Genomic DNA, 23,835 nt, shown 5'->3' on the forward strand with positions numbered 1-23,835 from the left:
AAGACACAGTTTTACTACCCTTGGAATAGCGGAATACTGAGTTTCTGTTTTGGGAGGCTTATCTTTCTTTCAGAGAGAGGCATGGGCTGAACTACAAATCTCGTTTGAATAAGCATCTGAAACATCTTTTTTTTTTTTGATAGGATGATGATTTGACACTTCTGTCAAAACAAGGAAAGAACTTGAATCCAAATCTTCTGACACATATATTAATAGGTGATTATCAGCTGTTCTAGCTTATGATGTATTTTTTCTCTCCCACTCTCTCAAAACATGTTTGTAGGCAAAACACATACACAAATTCCCCAAGCATCGGAAGAACAGAAGTCTGTAACAGCACTTAATATCTCATTTCTAAATACTGAGCAATTCACATGTAGCTGAGACTTCATTTACTGTAGGGAGTTCATAGGGTATACCAGTCCATGAAAAGTTATCTGAGTAAGCAACCCCACTGGCTAAGTTCACATAGCAGAGGAAAGCCACAATACCTCTGAATATGTATTTTGTAATATGTTTGTTTGGTTTTTTTTTTTAAGACAGGCTTGTTCAGAAAATCCTAAATTAAGTGGGAGCCCAATAGAAAATTCTATGTTGATTCATCAGGTTAGGGTTTGATAAATAGATTTAAATGTAATTATGTAATTTTCAGAACATTACATACCCCACACTTCTACCAGTCGACCACAAGGTGAAAGTATATGCAGAAAGATACAAGAGGTCTGTAATTTGTTCCACTATTCTCAAAACAAGGACAGTAGTGAATAAATTATTCATTATAAACATAAAATAATGTCATAACTGAAAGTACCAGAACTCAGGTAGGCAGTTACTCTTAAATCCCCTACATGAAAATGAGAGTAATACAAACAAACTCCTAACTATTAATCTGACTCATTAAGCGTACTTAGGAGCCTTAAGTACATCCATTTCAATACAGAATATTATTAAAATGAATATGCAATTCAATCTGTACAGTGTTTAACAATATTCTTGCTGAGTTTAACCATCATTTTACCCAAATTATGCCAGGGCAAATCTGTTTTGCAGTTGGCTGTCAAACTGATTTGCAGCAAAGACCCAGTCTGGGATTAAGAACAACATCCAGACATCTGGAACTGGATGAGTGATAAAGAAAAATCCTTGTCTGTAAGATCAAGTAGCAGAAATGAGCACAATGGTGCAGCATTACCTTTCAGGCTGCCTCGAGGCTAATGGGAGGAAAATAGTTTAGTGCTGAGTAAGTTAAGATGACTGGGACAAGGGCTGCCTGCACCAGATCAGAATTTCTGATTTAATTTGAAACACTAACTTAACCTTGCTGCCACTTGGATCTGTACCTCCTAAATGGCTACACATGCAGATGGGTTTTGCCTGATTAGATCTAGATGAAAGAACAAGGCCATGAATTGTACAGATACTTCATGGTATGACTGCAAGTCAGTGCCAGCTTCAAACATCTGTTGTTTGCTAGGATGGAAGCAAAAAGAGAAGATACCTTTGTCAACATAAAGCCAGCAGGAAATGTGGTACAACATGTCAATACCACAAAACTGCTCAAACCAGTTCCATATAACCTGAAATTCAGAATTAGTATAAGATTTTTCCATTTCAAAGTGACTTATAGAAGAGCCTAGGAGAGTGATCAGCAGGTAGTAACGTCAGAGCAGTTTTCCTTATGTCCTGTTCTCATTCACAGCCAGAGCTACATTTCAATAACCTTGGTTGCCTCTGCTAAAAGACTAGATGTACTGAAAATTGTACATGGTTTCAATTATTAGCAAGATACATGCAGATTTTTAGCTGACTTTGTTAATCTTTTGGCTAGGTGAAAGAACATTTAAGGTTATTCTCCTACATTACACCAATAAATATTCTTAAACATCAAATCACATAGACTATTTATTGGCTATCTGAATGCTTAATAGCTTATCAAAAGCTTTAACAACTTAGATAATATGCTCATTTAGATCCTTTTTAGTCATCTTTTGTGTTTAGGTAAACACAAAAGCTAAACAAACTGCTTCAAAACTTGGTTTTGCTTGTAATGAATGCCTTCTGATTCATTTTAGGAATGTTCTAGCATGGAAGAGGCACCCTATCAAGGTCTCAAGACCCCTGTGGCATAATTCCCTAGGAGGCACCCCAGCTTGACTCAAAGTCTATTGAAACCAAGGGAAGCTTACCATTGACTTCATATGGCTTTGGTAGGACCATCAAAAGCAATGAGTAAAATATTTTTATGTTTATCATGTCCTCCGATTTTTAGTTTCATATATTATTATTTTCACGACATTACTATAAAATATTTAGACGCACAAAACATGAAGAATCACCACTTGCACTATAATAAGAGAAAGTATGTTTAATATGCTTAAAAACATCCATTCTCATGGACGTACAGAGATTAGTTAATTTTATCACCACCATTTAGCAGGTATAACAACATAAATTGAACTTTAATCTTCTGCAGGGAAACCACCTACAGCTAGAATATTTATTTGCACTATCAGTTTTGTTATGAAGTGCTGTATTATGTTCTACAGATCATGTCAGATGGTTTTAACCATGCAGCTGCTGAGAGCCCAGGTGCAGATTTTCAGGCCTGTTTTGGTTTCTAACTCTTACAGAAATCAATAAATTAATTTGGTCACCATAATGCTCAGTTTTGGCATGCCTAAATCTTAAGGATATGGATACTGAGAGGAACCAATAGTCTGAAGCTTAAGCAGCCTGATTCTTTATAGGATCCTCTATCATAGTTAGATCCCAGGAAAGAAATCTGCAAATGCCAGCACACCAGTTGAGGATCAGGAAATGTAGCCAACAGGAAAAATGAAGAGAATAGAAATCCAAAAAGTTATAAAACTGGAAATCAGAAATGCTGCTCACAGGAGAACAGAAGAGAGGCTGTTTGATCTTAGAGGAGCAGCTGACACAAATTCATACCAGATTTCACATAGCCTGAGTGTCCAGCCTCAAAATGAAAGGGATGCTAGCATAGGAGTCACAAAGAGCACCTGGTTCAGCTTTCCCCATGAGAACAGACTCTGCATGCAGGGTACCCTGCTGTGGGAGGATAACATGCTGTGGCTTGGGAAGTATCTCCTCATTCTATCACCCCGCAAGTCATCTCTGCCAAACTGCAGATCTTGGCTCCGTGAACCTTACAAAATCATCTGGCCTGCCAATACTGTTGAGAGAGATTTAAACTTGATAGATACTTCTGAAACATTTGAAAGCTCAGTTTCATTGCACTGGCCTGTGCTTTGCTGTTTGCTTACCTGGGCTGTAATACTCTAAAAATTACAATTCTCAGTGTAACCTGGATTTTGAGCTTTCTCTGAATGCAGAATAGCAGGAAAACACTCCAAAAAAAAAAGCCTGAGCCACTGCAAAAAAACCCCACAGCCTTGTATCTCTCAGTGAAAGGAAGCAATATGACAGAGCTGGTTTGTGCTTTGATAAAAAGGCATTGCACCTCTGCCTAAAGAGGAAATGTGACCCAGATTCAAACCAAGGCTTATGTGCATGGGTTGATACTGAGGTGGGATATAGGAACTGCCATCTCCAACAGAATCTGCCCAAATCCCAAAACAGAATCTGCTGTTTATCTCAAAACCAGCTAACCCCTACTGCACTTGAACCGGTCCTCAGAAGCTGCTCTCAGGAGCTACTCCATTAGAAGCCCACTAACACATTAGCTTCTGATTTAGTTGTCCCACTTCAATGGATATACTGGGTGGGAAAAATTAGGGCCTGAGTACCTAGATTCATGTTTGAGTACGAAGGAATATCATTTATAAAGGATACATTATATTTATATATAAGAAACATTTATACAAGATACATTAATGTATTACAGACAGTTCCTAATTTAACATAGTCATGGAAGAGTCTGAAATTTGATCTTATGTTTTATTGGTTGTCTTTTCCATTTTTTAGTTACTACGAGCATTAAGATGTGACCGTAACAAAGCCAGCAAGACGACTCAAAACTTAACATCTAATCCAATGCCGCTCAGAAGAAATTAAGAGATATTTTGTTTGATATTAGCTTGTACTTCAGTCCTACATTACAAGCAGGATGTCAAATGAATCATTTTTACACCTTTCCCTTGAAAATCCACCACAATCCACACTTTGCCTTTAACAAACTGCATCCTCCTGAGAAAACCATTCCACCAAAACAAAATTCAACCAAAATATCTCTCGTTTCCTTCCCCATAAAAATGTGCATTAGAAAATTTTCAGTGGGTCTCCTACATCTAATTTTTGAGAGAAATAGCATGAATTAAATTTATATTTTTTCTGTTAAAGAAGGATCATTCTAAATTCAATTTATTTCTTATTGATTGGCTGTGGTGTAGTCACAGTCTCCCCACCTTAAATGTAATTTAAAATATTTCTTTCTACAATGGAGTTTTGTCAAAAAAATAATGAAAGTTTTTCTCACTTCCCTTCCAGAACTCTATTAACGTGATGTTTTTTTCACCTTACAATCATTTATATAAAATGATTGTTATGGCAATAACTTACTGAGGCTAGATATGGGGATAATAGGATGTATTTGAAGAGTAAATAGCATATATTTGAAGAGTGAAGCATATTTTGAATACATTATATGAATAGCATATAGAATCATAGAATAGTTAGGGTTGGAAAGGACCTTAAGTTCATCGAGTTCCAACCCCCCTGCCATGGGCAGGGACACCTCACTCTAAACCATATTACCCAAGGCCTCGTCCAACCTGGCCTTGAACACTGCCAGGGATGAAGCATTCACAACCTCCTTGGGCAACCTATTCCAGTGCCTCACCACCCTAACAGGAAAGAATTTCCTCCTTATATCCAATCTAAACTTCCCCTGTTTAAGTTTGAACCCATTACCCCTTGTCCTACCACTACAGTCCCTAATGAAGAGTCCAATATATTTGAAGAATGCACCTCTTAGCAGTCAGTTAAAGAGATGGCTGCTCTTTAATATGGCTAGGTCTGATATCATGTAATACAAAGCCTGTCCACACAATCTCAATACCCTGCTTCATTTTAGTTGCCCACACAGAGGCACAAACAGAGCTCCCAGAACCTGTCAAATTGCTGGGCATCACTGGCTCACCTAATCTGGTCTGCTGATGTGCTAATTAGGCTCTAGATGATTTTCTAGTTTCCTAGCAGTTAAAGAGCTGTCTGCTAAAAGGTGTGAAATCACAAATGTCTAAGCCTGATGAGATCTTTAAGGTTCTGGCACAAAAGGAATAATGGAGGACAGTGGAAGCTGGATGGTATGTTTCAAATCTTTGCGGGGGTCACACAGAAAAAAAGCAGGGAGCCCAGCACAGGTCTTAAACAGTCCTTATTTGTCTTATGGCTACTTGTTTATTCCTTTTCTAGATACAGACATCAAACTTTGCCATGAGAAAAGACTCAGTCAGGTCACAAATGCAAGTCCCTGAAGCGTCTGCATCAGCTCTGGACCGACACAGTCTTGCACATGCCGTCATTACCTGTGTTTATAGCATACTACATGGCTTCTTTGTAGGTCCACAGACTGTGGTGTTTTCTGGGGACCACAAGTTGCTAAAGCTGTTTGCACCTCAATTGGGTGTCTGAAATCTCCAGGACATGACGGAGCCTCAGAAATCAGTCAACTGATTTTAATATGTCTAGGTCTGATACCATGTAATACAAAGCCTGTCCACCTGATCTCAGCATCCTGCTTTATTTTAGATACCCACACAGAGGCACGAACGTAGAGCTCCCATAACCTGACGAATGATTGGGCACCACTGGTTCACCTAATCTGGTCTGCTGATATGCTAATCAGGCTCTAGATGATTTCCTAGTGTTTTATTCAGCTGGAAAGGAATCTGACCAGGATGATAACTATTGAGGGTCTGTCTTCCAAAATCCCTGTTATTAGCCATTGGTTTCCTACCCTGCCACTGATTGCCTGTGAGCGTCACAAGACCTTGTTGAGCCAGGAAGAACTGACCATGCTCCATGGTCATCCTGACTGCAGGACAGCAAGGACTGGTTAAGTAGTCAGCTCTGCTGGTACCAAGTATTCATAACTGGTGCAGTCCATCAGTGTCTATTCGTAGGATAAAATGAGGATCTCACACACTGCATTTAAACCAGGCACAGGCTTACTCTGAAGAAATTAAATACATAACTCATCAAGTAACAAAGCCTTCAGTTCCCAGGGTATTCTGCCCAATAGTGTTAAGAAAATCTGGGTACAGTGAAAAGAGTAAAGGCATCACTGTCAAGCTAATTCAGCATTTCAGTCTTTCTAAACTAATCCAACAGTTTGCTATGTGGCTGTCCCTAGGACTACATTTTCTTTTCACTCTTGTCCCTGTGAACTATATTTTATTGTGGTTAAAGTTTTGTTGTCTAGAGTACAGAGATTATTAAACAAAAGTTGCAAACTTAGGTACAGCTTTAGCTGTTGGTAATAAGCAAGTGAACAAACACTGGGGAAAAAAACCCAACTGTTTTCATTTACTTTGGTGCAAAGTTTAATTAAAATTATTTCATATCAGTTACCAGAAGCAACTAAAATCTTTTCATTAAAGAGGAATTTTAACATGAGAATTCCCCTCAGCATTCCCTCAGTTCTGTTTTTGCTGATAAGGGGAAGGAAAAGAGCCATTTTGCTATGTCAATCAGCTGTTTTCCAGTTCCTCTCTGTTTGAAAGCTGTGATACCAAAGGCATGCATTTTTTCTCACTGCTTTCCCTGGGAGATTCTTACAAAAACCTTAGAAAAAGTGACTGTAAATAGGCACACACTATAGGCAAGAGAGTGTTAGCATTGTACAGCCTTACATGAAAGGGAAAATGCAACACCTGGTGAATCTTAAGAAATTCAGTTTTAACTTTTGTGCTCTTCCTAGGTTTGTTTCAGAGACATGTCTTTCACTGTACCTTTTCATCATATTGCAAGATGTAAGGAGAGGGTATTTGGTTCTTGGATGTTTATCCTTAACTAAAACAGTGATTAAGGATCAGCAACAAGTAAATTACTATGCCCAAGCACTGGAGATGAAAGACCATTGATATGCAAGTGACTCCCTCGATATCATCATTGATTTAAGAGAGATTGAAGATGTCAAGGTTTAACCCCATGTGGCAACTCAGCCTACGGCTCTGTCCCCTCTTCCCAACCCCAGTGAGATGGGGAGGAGAACTGGAAAAAGGTTAAAGCGATGGGTTGAGATAAGAACAATTTAATAATAATAATAATAACAACAGCAATATAAACAGTGAGAAGAGAGAGGTCTAAAACTTAAAGGGAAAACCCCCAAGTGATGCACAATACAACTGCTCACCACCTACTGACTGATACCCAGCCTGACCTGAGCAGTGATCTGGGCTTTCCAGGTAACTCCCCCTAGTTTATATACTGGGCATGACGTGCTGTGGCATGGAATACCCCTTTGGCTGGTTTGGGTCAGGTGTCCTGTCTCTGTGTCCTCCTGGTTTCTTGTATCCCTCCTCACTGGTAGAGCATGAGAGACTGCAAAGTCTTTGATCAGGGTACATACTGCTTAGCAACAACTAAAACATTGGTGTATTATCAGCATTATTCTCATACTAAAGCCAAAACACAGCACCGCACCAGCTACTAGGAAGATAATTAACTATCCCAGCTGAAACCATGACAAAAGGCCACCACACATCAAGACTCAAAGCAGAAAAACTTTACAGGATTAGTTGCCTGAAGGGGAAAAGATATGGAAACTGGGAATAAAATGTCAATGGGGATGCACACCAGCCTGAAGCAGTTATTGATGTCCATATATCCTCTTCTTACAGAGCTAAGGAAGGGTGACGTGGGTAACAACAGGTGTCTGCACTTCCTTTAATACCTAAAAATAAGCATTTGCCTTCAAGACAGAGAGAAGTGCAGTCCCTTAGTGGGCAGTGTAGCGGGTGATGGCAGTGCTAACAGGTAGTGGGACCTAATAGGAGAGAGCTAATGCTCTTTCCCAGACAAGGTGCCAGCTTCAGACTCTGTATGTGGTCTGAAAGACTTAACATAGCCTTTAAAATGGCACTACAGCTCACTTGATAAACTCTGAAACACAGAAATTGAGACTTGCTGGTAGTGCAGTCTGCCGTGGAGGATGAAGCCAGGGCTGTGACAGATAGGTTACGCTGTTTTTTCACAGGAAACCTACTGTCTTCACCCAGTTTCTGGGAGGATGTCCAAAATGACATGAAGAAGGACTAAGGTAAGGTACTTCTTGAAAATACCTGTGCGTTCAGCTGATGTGAGCAGAGCTCCGTGGTTCTGATGCACCATTTGCCTGCTTCAGGTAGGTATGGGACTAAATTAAATGTGTTTAAGATGGAGGCATGCAGAAAGACTGCTGGTTTCAATTTCTCATTCTGATGTAACACTGAGCAAGCTGCTAACATCTGTGCCTCATTTTCCTTTCTATAAAAGGGGCAGCTATCTGAGGATTAGTTAGTGAATGCATACCTGAGCAGAAAAAGTACATCAGGGAGAATTAATGTATTAACTGTCTTCTACATGCTACATCAAAATGCTGAAATTCTTTTAATCCATTCAAATGCATGACTGAGTATAGCATAGGGATGAAGCAAAGCAAAACAAGAAAAAAAAACCACCAGTTTTTGAGGCTGTATTTTTTCTTCAGAACATTGAGCTCTTTAAAGCATGTGGACAATTAACATGAACCAGCAGAGCTGGCTCAAGTAGGAGGTTTTCCATCCTGATGCACCATCTGTAAGAATGGGTAAAGCAAAAATGCAGCCCACATTGTTCCAGCAAAAGCTTACCATAGAGAGAAATAATAAAGGTTCATGTCTATAACTGGTCAAGTGTACACAATACAAGCAAAGCATAATCTTGGGATGTCACAAAGGAAATTTTTATGGATTCATTCAGCCTAAACTGAGAAAAGTGTAAAATATTTCGACTGTTTCCAAGGGGTTTCTTGATGTCAATGGAAGGATACAGGGCTGCACTGCTATCCCAGAGCCAGGAAAGTTCATTGCTCCTCGTAACTTCACTCTCTGGACAGGAACTCATGTAGTTCTGATCATGGAAATTGTAATTATGACAGTCAGGGCATAAATAGTATCCCCCAAAGGCCCTTTGCTTTGCATTCATTCCTTATGTAATTGTTTCCCTCATAAAAGCTTTGCACTTTCTTCATAGGAAACTCTGGCTAAATGTTCAATATCATTTGCTGAAATATTCCTTTCCATTTTGGTTATGAGTTTCCTGGATTTTCTTCTACGTACTCTTTTTTCATCCCAGTTGCGGGCCCACTGAGGTCTCCAGTGTTCTCACTCTGTAATAACTTATCCATTGAAGTCCTTGTCTGGGATGTAGTAGTTAAAATCATGGCCATTTTTTTCCAGATGAGTTTGCAAACTGAAGTTCTAGGGTAGGCCACCATTAACAGGAACTTCCTGTGATGTGTCTGCCCTCTTGCTTTAGCTAATAGGCTTCCAATCATACGGAACATTTTCAGGTTCAGTATGACATTGCACCTCAGAGAGCCCAGGTCTTTTGGCCATTCCAAGTGTCTAAGAAAGGTTTGCTCTCTCACACTGGTGGCTGGGCTGTTTTCATAGCAAGGGAAGTCCAGATGAGTGAAGTGTGCAGTCATACTGAAGGGTGAACGATGCAAAACCGTGTCCCATTTTCAGGAAATACTTACATGACTTAAGAGACAACATTAGGTGGATCTCCCAGTTTGTCTGTAGAACATAACAGAAGAGGCATTATTACCTATTCCATATACAGCTATACGAATTTGTATTAGCCACTTCTAAGGTATCTATCTTGCTAACACAAGTGAGCACAATCTAACCCAAAGAAAGGGGAAGATTCCCAGCTGAAGTAAATCAGTGTAAGTCTATGGAAGTCAGCAGTCAGCAGAACCACAACTGTATGTCTCATCAATCCAGGTCTTACTGAAATCACCAAGGATACTGCCATCACTTCAGTGGGGCCCCAGCGTGTCTTAGAGGCCATGGCTGTTACAGTTAACAGGCTGATGAAGAAACAGTTTCCTTATTCTTCAAGCTTTCAAAATAATAACAAAGGTAACAATAAAATCAAACCTTGGCTTTTATCACCATCTTCACAGCTTCATGAACATCCCTGACCTGTCTAGTACAGTGCCAGCCAGAGATACTCCAAATAGCTCTAAACAAGCACACATATTTCATTGTCACTGTGCAGTACCATAAAGGGATACAAGTTCAAATCCCCAATAGCAATAAAGCAGAACCATGAGCTATTTATTAGCCTGTCTGCACTATCACACAGAGCTAGCACCTTCCAGACCAGCTCTGACAGCTCTGCATAGCACTGCACTTTGACGCTAACGCTTAGTGGCCACTGCTACAAGCAAATCATTAGTCACAAGATCCCTGGCATTATGTGTTTATTAAGCAGAAAAGAAATCAGATACACAGCAAAACCTACATACTTACATTACTGGTAAAAGAGAGAGCCTTACACATCCTCCAACTCCAGGCTCAGCCCTGCATTCCAAACCCGGAGGAAATTCCACACAATCAACCTGTACAACCAGCCACCAGGGATGATCATGGATTTGTATGCGAGTCCTCCTTGTTGTTCTTCCTCCTTAATCCTTGGCTACCTATTTATCATTCCTGGGGTAGTGAGCTGCTGGAGGTTAGGCTCATGCATGTCATATGGGCAGCCAGACTATTACATATACTAATGGGAATAGAGCATCTATGTTACCCTTCCTTTCTCTCAAAACAGAAAAACAATCAGGAGTCTCTATACTCCTAAGGTACTTCTATGGACTCCCCACTCCCCCATTTCTTTGCTATTTTAGGGTAGGACTAGCATGACCTAATTTGAGGTACCTGCAGCAAAAACATCAGCATTTAAGGAAGGTAGCCAACCTCAGTACATTTAATAAGACATGGATGCTTTTAGGATACAGACATCTGACAGTTTGAGACTCATCAGAGTGCTCTGAAGTGTCTAAGATGTGCCTGCTCCTCCTGCTGAGCAGGCAGTCAGTCCATGGGACTTATGCAGTATGGTGTAGGTACTGTAGAACTCAAACATTTCCTCAGAGAAATCTCACCCCAAGAGTTTCACAATACTTTGTGTTTAGTGAAGAGGAAACCCAGGTTTTCAAAACCACTACCCATATATCCACAAGTGCCATATCAGCATTAATGGGATTAATGAAAATTAGCCTGATTTGCTGAGTATCTTGGCATGGTATATGAAAGAATTCATATCAAGAATTCAAACCAGCAAAGCCATTTAGGGCTTGTCAGCAAGATGAATTTTCTTGCTAGAAGGCTGTACAGACAAAGCTGGAAGATGGTGGACTTTCTCTTGTGAGGAGACAAGCAATGAAAAGACCACCTTTAGAAAGTCAGGCTTGCTTCCCCATCACCCCAAAGGGATGGAGAGAAGGACTAGGGTGCTTCTGCCAGCCCAGCAGCTCTGCCATTTTACACCAGCCCCTGCATGTACTTATGGCTTTCCAGAAGGGTTCCAGGGAGGCAGCAGCAGTGGTGCCCAGCTGTTCGTTCTACTCTGCTGACAATCAGCTGGGAAACGCAGAGACCTTGCTGAGCTGGAGCATCATCACTGAGCACTGCTCTCACAGCTTACAGAGAACCAGAGCTGTAAGAAAATCCTGCCAGAGGGCAGCAAATTCCTACAATTATTTTTTTCTTTCATACTGCAGCATGTGATTTTAAATTGCAGCTTCTTAAGCATGCCCCTGCTGTTAGAGCCCCTCTGCTCTCATGCCTGTCACAGTCTGGTTCAAGAAGCTGTCACTAGCTGGGCTGGGGATATCCCACAGGTGATTTACCTCAGGTTTCAGGGAGTGCTGTACCAGTGGCCCACCTGTGCCCTGGTGCACCTCATGGCACTGGATCCTGGGGCAGGCAGGGCCAGTGCTGCCCAGCCAGGCTGTGCCAAAACCCATGGAACTCACCAGAGCTTGCTCCTGCTGGGGTCTGCCTGCTGGTGGGAAGTGGGGCGGGTCAGCACTGCCCTGCGCCATGGGTCTGCACATCCCTCCTCAGGCAGGGCTCTGGTGTAATTAGCCTGATGTTTTACTGATTGCTGGATATATTGATTTGCTGCCCCAAGACTCTCTGAGCTCACACACAGGAAATGCAGTATCAGCAAGCTAATAATAATAATAATAGTAATAATAACAACAATAATATCACTATAGGTTACTGAAGACTGCAGGGAAGTGGCAGACTGCCCTGCCCCCTGAGAAAAACCTGCCATGAACGACTTAACGCAGAAACATATTTGTCGTTCCTCTATTGTTATTCTGTGTGAGGGCAAATCATTGAGATTTGCTGACTTCTGATTTTATTCCATATGACTCATTTAGTCACCATGTAAGCACACCCATGCCTCAGCTGGGAACAGGCTCTGAAGTCACTTGTCTGCAGCATGCAGAAATGATGTCCTATGCCCAAGCTCTGCTCAGTATTTTGCTTTCCCTCCAGACCTTTCAAATTGTTTCCCCTTTTTTTGCTAGGTATTTGTTTCCTATGTATCTGTCATAGTTGACAAATGAAAGAATGTAGGTGCCCAGTTATATCCCTTCTGCTAATTTTATTTTTCTCTGAAAACCAAGGCAACACAGAGACAGCCCGTGTTGGTGTCCAGCTGACAGTGAAAATGCACAGTGGGCAGCAACTTCCAACAGAGAGAAAGCAGAAACTATTTGTCTTTATTAGACATCAAAGAGCTTTAGCTAAGGCTAAGCAAAACTGACTTAAACCAAGCAGTTCCGAGTTGAACAGACATAAGGGAAGTACTTGAATCAGGTCACAGTATACTGCTAAAAAAAAAGAAAAGAAAAAAACTGTCTGAAGGGTAAGAAAACGACTAAGCAATCATCAGATAATATAAACCCTGTAACCCTCTCCCCCAGTTAATCTAGAGCTGAGGAATGTGATGCGCCTTCAAGCTTTGGCATTTATTTTGTAACAAAAATCCTACTGCAGTGACGTGACACTACTGATACCAAGGGACTAGAAAAATTACAAATTATTAATAAAGACAATGATCTTTTCTCCATTCTGGTTAGTTAACACTGTAGCAACAATGTGACATTGATGCAGTGACACCTTTATGGGCTTAAACCAAGCTGTCTCAACAGGCAAGCCGATCACCAAATACCTTATCAGACATGCATGGTTTTTGAAAAAAAAAATAATAAAAAAATACTTTTCACACCCACAGAGATCAAATAAAATCCCTGGATTCTTACAAATTAACCTTTTTGTTGACTTTTTGTCAGCAAAACCAAAGCTGATACACTGAGAAGTCTGATGGGCTGGAACAAGTTTTGTCCAGTTGAAGTCATGCTGTCAGCAGCATACCTTGCTCTCTGTGATGGATCTGGATTTGGAAACAATATGCTTGGAAGCTGGTGACAAAGGAGATGAGAGCTGCAGAGCCTGCAGCAGCCCCAAGGAGAATGATAAAGGAGGATGCGTGATACATCCTCTACCTACCCTCATATGGATGGTGACTTATCAGACCAGGGCATCTTTTACAGATTTGCCTCGATAAGATTCTGCAGAATAACTGTTATTAAATGCAGGGGACTAATTATGCAGCATAATGAACAATAAAAATGGAGCAGGACCTGACCTCACCTCACAATTATCTGACTGACCCAGGGGCACTGATGGCTTGTCAGAGCCAAGATTCAAACCGCTTTAGTACAGTACTTTCCTGACCCTGATGATGAAGGTGCTGGGAACCCTGCGCAGCCTGACCTCTAACCACCACCCCAAGGTCACGTCCTGCACACGTAGCGCGGAAGAAGCAGCCAGGAGACGCCGGATAGCGGGTTCACCGCGCACCCCCTCACCTGCCCGAGCACGACCATGGCTGCTGCTCACTGTGCACGCAAGAGGAAGCTTCCAGCCCCAGCCCTCCGCCCAGCCGTCAATTGCGGCCTTTGGTTGTGGGGGTCAGGTGCGTGCTGTGGTTGCTGTTCACCCGTTTCTATTACACGCACGTAGTGGTGGTATCCACGTTCCTCTCTGCCCAGACTGCTCCTCATCTGTCTTTCCCTCTGCCTGTCAGTAGCTGTTCGGTGTTCAGCTGCCCCAGAGCTGAACTCAGCCCAGTCACAAGCCTGTAAATGCCACATAAGAGAACTGCGGAAATGAAACCTCAGGCTCCTGCCATGACACAGTCGCATCTGAAACACAGAGCAGTGTGACCTCACTGTGATATTGTAGGGTAGACATATATCAAGATCAACCCAACAACATCTTTACAGTGCACCTAAAGAAACCACGTGCTTTCCAGGCAGTGGTTGCCCAGGCACAGCACATTGCTGAGAGACAAGCGACTGCTGAAGGCGCCTGGAAGCTAAATAAAAATGCACTTAAAACATTGATAAGAGATGGAGTGCAGTGATAGCTGGAACAGCAGCATTACACATTGCCATATTGCAATGTTTTTATCTTCTAAAGTCAGCCAACAAAAGTATCAGTGGGGAATAAGACAAGGATGTTAAAGCCTGAAAGCAGAATGATTCTAATAAGATGTGCATTCATTCACATTAACCACTGAGTTAAAGGTGAAACCCTGCTCTTGAGTATACCTAACAGGTCAGTTTGTTACTTCTTTGCCCACATGTATTATTCCTCATCTGGAAAGTTATGGAGCTGGTCCTGGCTTGATAGTTCTATCAGAGCTACTGTTGCTGCAAATGCTGAGACAGCACCCCCTTCCTTCACCTTCCTCATGTAAACAGCCAGAAATTTATACCAAGTCCTCCACCCTTTCCTACCTGGAGTTACCAACTGAGAAGTCTTTCCAGCCATAGGAAAACATACATACTACACAGACTTAACCCGCATAGGAAATGATTTCAAAAGCTCTGCAGGTTTCCCCTGCAAGTAGCATCCTAGATGTGGCCATGACAGAACCCACCTCCTGCTTGATGGAGGTAGGCAGACTGTGGCTGCCCTGCCCTTTGAGCCTTTCTAGGTGTTGTTCCTCCCTGCATCCCACCTTCCCTCTCCCAGGTGCCTCAGGCAGGCACCTTGAAGCCATTTGAGGCCAGCAGAGCAGGATGGGAAGGATGGCCATTTCAGAAGCAGCTGAGGAAATGGCTGCAGTCTGGTAGCAGCACCATGCTCACCCGTGTGCCCTCCAGGTGCCAAACGTGAGCTGCATCTATGAGAACATGAAGCACATCAGTGCAGCGTCAGCCTGGCACAGCCTGGCCTTGCCGCTCCTCCGGATGACAGAGCAGTGCCCCAGGGAAGTGGTTACGAGCCTGCTGAAGCTCTCTCCATCATGTGACTCACCCCAACAGCCCTCATGGGCTTGTCCCATGGGGGGATAGGGGTCTGGAGACACACAGAAAACTGCAGGACACCCCCAGGGAGCAGGGCCCTGCACCCCACCACACCCGTCTGGGTTGGCCAGGCCTGCAGTATCCAAAGCTGGCCAAGCCAGCCCTGAGCCCCACTATGAGGTTCCTCCCTGCCCCATGGAGAACACTATCTCAGCCCCTTTCTGCCTGCCCAGGCAGGGCCCCAGACACTCCAAGCAAAGGGTTGGGAAGGGCCAAGGCTTTAGGACAGCCTGGCTGCTGCAGGTCTGGCCCATGCACTGTGTGGTGGGCAAGGCACCCCTGCTGACAGAGCGCTCTGGGCCTGCAGTGCTGCTCTGGCCATGTCGGATGCGCTGCTGTCCCAGCCCCACACCTGGGAGGTGGCCTTGAGGGACCTGAGCAGCAAGGCCCAGAACCTGCAGTTGCACAGAAGATTCAGCTCCAGCACAGAGGAGGCCTGCACCCAGCACTTGGCTGTGAGTAACCAGAACAGTCCCTGCTTGTGCAAGGACACAGGGACACAACCCCTTAGGGCCAGCCCAGCACCAGGTTCCCCTGCACCAGCCATGGAGGGCCATGCTACACTGCTTGGGAGTGGGTGCACAAAGCCCAGGCAGCCCCTGTCTGCCCAGGCAGTCCTCTGCTTGCCCCTTGCCTGCATCCTCTTGCCCCACTCTGCAGACTGGAGACCTGTGGCAAGACAAGGGCTGGGGCAAGGGCACAAACCCCAGTGGCCTCTTTACAGGCTGAGCCGGCTGCAAGGTTGGGCACAGGAAGCATTGACACTTCCTTTGTGCTATCTCTTTCTCTTGGATGGATCCTCAGAAGGGTGCAAGCAAGACGCTGCCTATCTCAGAGCACACACGGAGCCAGCACAGACAAGCGTCTGGTGTGCGGTGACTGCCCCCCAGGACATCCTCTCTGTCCCCGATGATCTTGCTCTGAGCTGCCAGTGGGACCCAGGAGCTGCACAAGGCAAGGAGCCCTGCAGGATCTCCAGGCCTCTCAGTGCTGTCTTTGTTTCAGCTGGTGGCCTCCGGTGATGTGACAGCAGAGAAGTTTGCAGGAGTGTACAGAGTTCAGAGGACCCTGCTGCACACAAGGGCGGTGCTGCTCTCACTGATGCTCAGAGGCCTTGTCACACTGTCCCAGAGACCTGACATGGTGAGCAGGACACAGTCAAGTGAAGCTGTGTTGGCAGCCTGGGGCTGGGCAGTGGGTAACACAGTGGCTTGACCTGCACTGGAAGTCAGGAATTGTGGCCTCAAATGCCCCCAGCATCCCCTCACAGGCCCTGGCCCCATCAGTGCACCCATGGGTGGTGCCTGCCAGGAGGCTGCTGCAGGGATTCCTGTGCCACCGGCCAGGCAGTCAGATGGGAGGCTGGTGCTTAGTGGCCAGAGCATTTTTGCTAGGATGGTCTTTCACCACTTCACAAAAAAGAAATTCTGTGCTTCATACAGGCAAGGAAAATGCTGGTCCTGCTGCTGGACATGATGGAGACTCTGCAGAGTGCCCACATTGACAACAAGGTGTGGGCCCTGCCTGTGTTCAGAAATGGGATGGGTCGTATGAAGAAGGAAGAGCTGGCCAAGAAGCTCCAGCAACTATTTGGTGATACAAGGCTGCTGTGGGAGCCTGAGCCCCACTGATGGGCCCTCTGCGAGGACAACTGCCCACAAGCACAGCATGGTGGCAGCACTTAGGCAGGGCTGTGCCCCTCTTCACGTCCCTGCGCTCTCATGGGGATGGCTTCTGGCCTCTGCAGCCCAGCCCAGCTTCTCCCTGATGCGCTGATGCCTCTGGAGACCTGAGCCCCCTCCCCTGAGGCATGCTGAGACCCTTGCTCAGGAAGCAGCTGTTGCTGAAGTCCTCCTGTCCTCCCTACCAGGAATCTGGCCATGTGCAAGAGTTCTCCATCTGCCTCTTCAAAGAGTTGATGCACACGGTGGTTTGGAAGCACAAGTGGCAAACATACAAGAAGGTGCGGAGGAGCCTGGTCCCACTTCTGTTGCACATGAGTGATGAGACTGAGAGTGTGGCCCAGGTAGATTCCAAACCTGAGCAGTGGTGCAGGGAAGGGCATGCTGAGCCTGCAGGGGTGTCCTGGGCATCAGGGGAGGATGGAGAAGCTAGCAGGGACATTTCCCACACCTACCCTTTGCAGTCCAGAAGGGATTAGCAGCAGCCCATGGCCACCAAGCCCTCAACATCAGAGTCCTCAGAGGCTTCTCAGCTGTCCCTGCAGGTGCTGGGGTCAGAGCTTTGGGCACCAAGCCCTGTCCCCAACTCCCCTGTGGCAATGGAGGCATGGACTTCAGTTGTGGTGCAATCGAAATCGTTTATTGAGTGAGCTTACAGGCTTTTTATAGGCCCCTGCTTAGTGGTTAGTAATTATCAGTTAGGTTCTTTTCAGTACTTTTCACAACATCATATGCTTTTCCCAGCCAATGACATTACTGATGATGCACCTTTTCAACCAATCACATTATTGTCATAGAATCATAGAATAGTTAGAGTAGGAAAGGACCTTAAGATCATCTAGTTCCACCCCCCTGCCATGGGCAGGGACACCTCACACTAAACCATCTTGTGAAATACCAACTCACGCCTCTAAATAAGGTAACAATGTTTTATTGAGGGACAAAGTCAATAAAGCAAAAGCAACAGCACTGGGCACATGACCATAGCCAGAGGCACGGATGATTAGTATTTCTTACAGGTTTATATACTTTCACTATTACGTTAGTTACATACATATTTATAATTCCCACATATAGGCGGGGGATATTATAACTAGCTCCAAGAATTTATTATCATAAGTCCCCTCCTCTTGGCATCTGTGCACTACTCTGCGGTGATTGTGGGCAGGGGTCTTGAGGATGAAGTAAACAGTATTCCTCTTGTGAGTAGGGGTCTTCAAGATGAAGTAATCAGTCTTCCTCACAGTGTACTTTTCATCTTTGGCACAGTTGGACGCCCCAATAACCACACAACCAGCTATATCTGTAATTATTCTGATAACTAGCAAAGATTTAAAACAGTGTGACCTTCCTGCAAAATTATTTGCAAAATTATTTGCAGGATGGGCAGACAAGGAGTATCCCAAGCTAGCAGATGTTTGGGAGGCTCTAAGCTAACTGGTAAGTAGAAGGATGGTGTGAAATAACTCATTCATGTTTAGTGGGGCCACTAAATCCTGTTATCTCACCACAGACTTACAACACATTGCTTTTTAAAACTAAAGTTACTTTAGAAGACTAGTGTGAAACAATTAACTCATGTTTAGTGGGGCCACTACATTCCATAGGTTTACAACATAAACATTGTTCTCTTTCTACAACCCAAGTTAAGCTAAAAAGTACTTTAACTCTATGTTTTCCAGGCACTAGATTTCCTTATATCAAGCCACCCCCTTCTTTCTTTTACCTTTACAAATTCTTTTGCTATGTGACTCCGTTTTGATCAAGAGATCTGAACCTTTCTGACTTCTTGTCTAGTCTTGTGTCTTTAGTGAGCTTTTTCTGTTATTGTAAACTCGTACAGTTATATCCACATAACCACATCTATGATTTGCAAAAGCTAGTACATTTATGTGTTTATCACAATCTCACCAAAGGCTTTGTCCAACCTGGCCTTGAACACCACCAGGGATGGAGCATTCACAATCTCCCTGGGCAACCTATTCCAGTGCCTCACCACCCTAACAGGAAAGAATTTCCTCCCTATATCCAATCTAAACTTCCCCTGTTTAAGTTTGAACCCGTTACCCCTTGTCCTGTCACTATAGTCCCTAATGTGGAGTCCATCTGCAGCATCCCTATAGGCCCTCTTCAGATACTGGAAGGCTGCTATGAGGTTTCCACGCAGCCTTCTCCAGGCTGAACAGCCCCAACTTTCTCAGCCTTTCTTCATACGGGAGGTGCTCCAGTCCCCTGATCATTCTCATGGCCCTCCTCTGGACTTGTGCCAACAGTTCCATGTTCTTTTTATGTTGAGGACACCAGAACTGCACACAATACTCCAAGTGAGGTCTCACGAAAGCAGAGTAGAGGGGCAGGATCACCTCCTTCGACCTGCTGGTCACACTCCTTTTGATGCAGCTCAGGATATGGTTGGCTTTTTGGGCTGCAAGCACACACTGAAGCAGTCTCATGTTCCTTTTCTCATCGACCAGCACCCCCAAGTCCTTCTCCACAGGGCTGCTCTGAATCTCTTCTCTGACCAGCCTGTAGCTGTGCCTGGGATTGCTCCGACCCAGGGGTAGGACCTTGCACTTGTCACAGTTAAACTTCATGAGGTTGGCATCAGCCCACCTCACAAGCATGTCAAGGCCCCTCTGGATGGCATTCCTTCCCTCCAGTGTATCAACCGAACCACACAGCTTGGTGTCGTTGGCAAACTTGCTGTGGGCGCACTCAATCCCACTGTCCATGTCAGCGACAAAGATGTTGAACAAGACCGGTCCCAACACCGATCCCTGAGGGACACCACTCGTTACTGGTCTCCAGCCGGACACTAAGCCATTGACCACAACTCTTTGTGTGCGGCCATCCAGCCAGTTCTTTATCCACAGAGTGGACCTATCAAATTGATGTCTCTCCAGTTTGGAGACAAGGATGTCATGTGGTACAGTGTCTGTGCACCTTTGCTTGAACAACTTGTTTGTTCCCAGATGTATAAGCACATTTTTTCGTTACTATTTTCTGCTACATTATTACTTTCCATTTTCCTTGAATATATTCTTTTGTCCCGTCAGTCCTATTGGAGACTTTCATTCGCTCCTGGAAAGTCCTGGGTACAACATTGTATCTTTGTCTGCAGTAACTTCTTTGTTTCAAAATCTACAGTTCTTGGAGAATATCTCGGTGTTTTAACTTAGATTCCTCTTGAGTCCTCTGGTTTGCAGCTGATGAGGGTCAGGATGTTTGTGCTCTCAATTGAGGTCTGCTGGCACAGCTTCTTGTGCAGCATTCCCCACACTCTTCCAAGTCCTTGTCCCCTCTGCAGGATTCTCAGGAAGCCCTCCTTGTTGCTGTGAAGCTGCTGAAGTGTAAACAGGCACATGCAGGCACGGGAGACATAGAGAACTGCCAGGTGTTTTGTGAACACAAGCTCCAGGCTGGACATGGGGTATCGCCTGTGCAGGGATGTCTCGCCTGCCCTGCTCCAGTCTGCAACCTGGAGCTGCATCCTCCTTCCCTGCCCTCAGGCACAGAGCCCCCGAGGGCTCTTGTCCAGGCCCGTCTCACCTCCCGCCCTCAGGATGTTGTGGGAGACCCATCTAGGCCCTGGGAGTGGGACTGAGGGCTCTCAGCATCTCCAGACGCGGCTCTGCATCCGACTGTCTCTAAACCTCAACCCCACAGGGCTCCTGGCTGGGAGACGCAAATGGCCTGAGGCAGAAGGTGAGTGTGGGGTGTTGGGAAGAGGGATTGGTCCGGCCGACTGGGGAGGGTCTGTGCCTGCCCCGTGCCTTCTGCAGCTGGAGGAGGACAGGAAAAGAGCTGAAAAATAACGTGCCTCAGAGGCTGCTGTAACTGCGGAACGCTCAGGTCACCGTGCGAGAGGCAGCCGTGAGGTCCATCCCGTCCCTCTTTCGGCAGCCTGGCCTCAGTCCAAGCCGCTGCGCTAGCAGCGAGGAGCAGCCCTGTGGCTGCCAGAGCCCCGACTGCCCCGTGCAGGGCCTGTGCAGCCAGGGTCTCTATGCCTTCCTCTTCCACCCTGCCCCCTCAGCTGGGCTCGCTGGCACCTTGCTCAGTGCCACCTCCCTTCGGGTTCTGCCCTTCCCTGGGGTCACCCTGCTGAGGGACGGGGGGGTGCAGCCAAACCGGCCGTGCTGCCGGGAGCGTGCTGGGCAGCAGCTGGTCTGACAGAGCTATCTGCGCAGCGCTGGCAGCGCTGCACCTGACCGGCAGCCCGCGGAGATACTGCAGGAGGCCTGCGACGGTGAGCAGGGGTAGTGCTGTGTGTGCCCAGGACAGAGCCTGGGCCGCCAGCTGCCGTGCCCTGTCCTGCTCCAGGGAACAGCTCGGGGGCACTTGTTGCGTTCCTGGGCAGAGTTTCCACGTCATTAGTTTGTCACGGCTGCGCCCTCCCATGCTGGGACTGGCATGGTCTGGAGGGGATCCCTGCGGGTCTCTGCAGATCGGTGGGTTTCAGCTCTGTTCGCTTTCCTTCTGGTGCAGCCCTCGGGATTTTGGCAGAAGAACTGCAGGTCTCGTCCCTGGCAGTTCAGACTGCACGTCCTGAGATCTACAAGGGCGCTGCCAAGACGGGGGTGGAGCCTCCGGGAGCTGTGCTGCTGGTCCCGAAAAGCCAGGCAGCAGTGGAGATCGGTTTAAGAAAAGGGTTTTTTTTCTGATTAAAGACCAGCCCAAGGCCACGGCGTCCTTCGCACGCAGCGCGGAAGGGGGGGACAGGAGCCGCCGGGCAGCGGTTGATCCCCGGCCCCCGCACCCGCCCGGCCACAGCCGCGGGGAGCGCGGCGCCTCCCGCCCCAGCCGCCTCCGAGTGTGGCCTCGCTGTCCTCCCTTTCTGCCTACATGTCTCTCATCTGCAGACATTCACACCTGAGAGTTGTCAGTCTGAGGAGTTAGACCCAATGCTTAGTGCTAGAGAAAAGGCAGATGGCATGGTGAGTTGATTTAACTGCCCACTGAAACATCCATAAAATCAGTGTTTATGTTTATCTTGTACTTCCCCAATGCTCTTGGTGACAGTGACTGGGTCATTTTATGGCATAGATAGAAATAATCACAAAGCTGCTTTGGCCTGTGTCCAACCTGGCAAAGTTCTCAGTGCTCTGTACCACAATTTCCACAAAAGCTAAAAGGTTTTTCAGTACATCACCCCCCGCCCCCAATCTCCCCTGCCTTTTCCAATGAGAGTAGTCTTTGCACTAGGAGCTGTATTTTGAATGCTTATACTACAGAATAAGCATAATGGCCTGAGTCCTAGAATAGCCTAGGTGGTCTGCAGTGCTATCACATTATCTTCATATGATAACGTATTAGAAAATAATACAGACTACACCATGTGCAAAGCAAGAAGATTCACATTTTTTGAGCCTCAAGACATGAAGACTGTGTTTGAGTGGGCTTAAACTGCCCCCCAGGAAGCCCATGTTCCCTGCCACATTGCTCGTTTACCTGTAGTTCAAAACACTGCAAAGAGCCAGATTTGGGAGATATGCTTAGAGAATCACCCTGTAGTGTAGCCAGCCACCTCACTTCAGGCTGCATTAGAAAAAGGTTGGAGCCCATTTTAAGTCATCAGAACTGCTTCGGCTTTCCCTCTCCAGGGAGCTCCTGAGCACATGGTGCTTCCATGCAGCATCAGTGGAGAGTATTTTTTGGACCAGAAATGGAATTCATGGCATGTCATTACCACTCTTTTCTTCCTTTTTCTGAGCCTGAGAGAACAACAAACACCAGTAGATTAGTGTTGACTTGCTCTTATTCCTTATAGCATTTTAAATTGCATTGAACTTATTCTTTTAAGAAGTAGCCTTCCTCTCTGTCCACTTTCTTCGTTCAGTTGTCTGGTAAATCCTAACTGAAAGCTATGCAAGTGATAATTGATGTTCTGAGCATATTTGTCTCATAGAAATTAAATAAAAGGTTAGCCTGCACAATAGAAAGGAGCTGACTTGCCTCCCACTAACTTTGCTGGGAGTCCAGCAGAGTTACTTTGTATTTGTACTAGGGTAAGATCGTGCCCCAGACTGCGGAACACCCACATGTGCGCTAGAATGATTAGAGCCTGCACCCAGCACCACAGCTTCGGGTGACATTCCTTTCTTCCCACTCCTACAGAATAGCTGTAACACAACAACAAAAAGAAGCATTTGATTTTTCCGCCCCACCAGCTGAGTATTATATTAGAACTAAATGTTATTGTTGGAGGAAGCACAACAATTCAGTGTTGTCAGTCTAAGGGATTATTGCAATTATTTTAAGCCGAGAGTCATGTAAACATTGGTAAGCCTCATGTATGGAAGAAGACTTTGAACAAACCTAATGAGCCTTGCTCAGTGGCCATGCCCCAGCACAGCCTTTCTCCAGCCAGCTGCCATAGGATCAGCTGCTTCTCTGGGAGCATGGAGGGAATACTTTGAGGAACCGCTGCTGGCTGTCCTTGCAGCAACTGGTGGGTGCTGAGAACTAATGGAATAATGCCAGCCTAAAAGGGAAAATCCAGGGGTGAACAAAGCAAACGTGAATATTTCATGCCTGCTTTTCAGCTACTGCAAATCAGTGAAGATATACCATTACAACAGATGAGGTCATGCCCCTTTAAAAGCAGAGAAATCACAACAAAATTTAAATAGGAGATTGCACTCTGGAAAATCACAAATCAACTGCTTTCTGTCAAAAGAGAGGTAGCTTTACCACACAAATTAGCATCTTCATTGCAGTCAGATCTTTTTTTCTACTGGGTTTTAATCC

At 45.3% G+C, this 23,835-nt stretch overlaps 1 pseudogene; it reads right to left on the reverse strand.

Annotated features, from left to right (window-relative positions):
• Positions 1 to 7,722: 7,722 nt before the first annotated feature.
• On the reverse strand, positions 7,723 to 9,615 carry LOC133222917 (hyaluronidase-4-like; annotated as a pseudogene).
• Between the last annotated feature and the right edge of the window lie 14,220 nt (positions 9,616 to 23,835).

This window comes from Neopsephotus bourkii, unplaced genomic scaffold (genome assembly GCF_033783945.1).
Source record: "Neopsephotus bourkii isolate Nb327-2 ecotype Australia unplaced genomic scaffold, CSIRO-AGI_Nbou_v1 NB_1624, whole genome shotgun sequence".
Lineage (NCBI taxonomy): Eukaryota > Metazoa > Chordata > Aves > Psittaciformes > Psittacidae > Neopsephotus > Neopsephotus bourkii.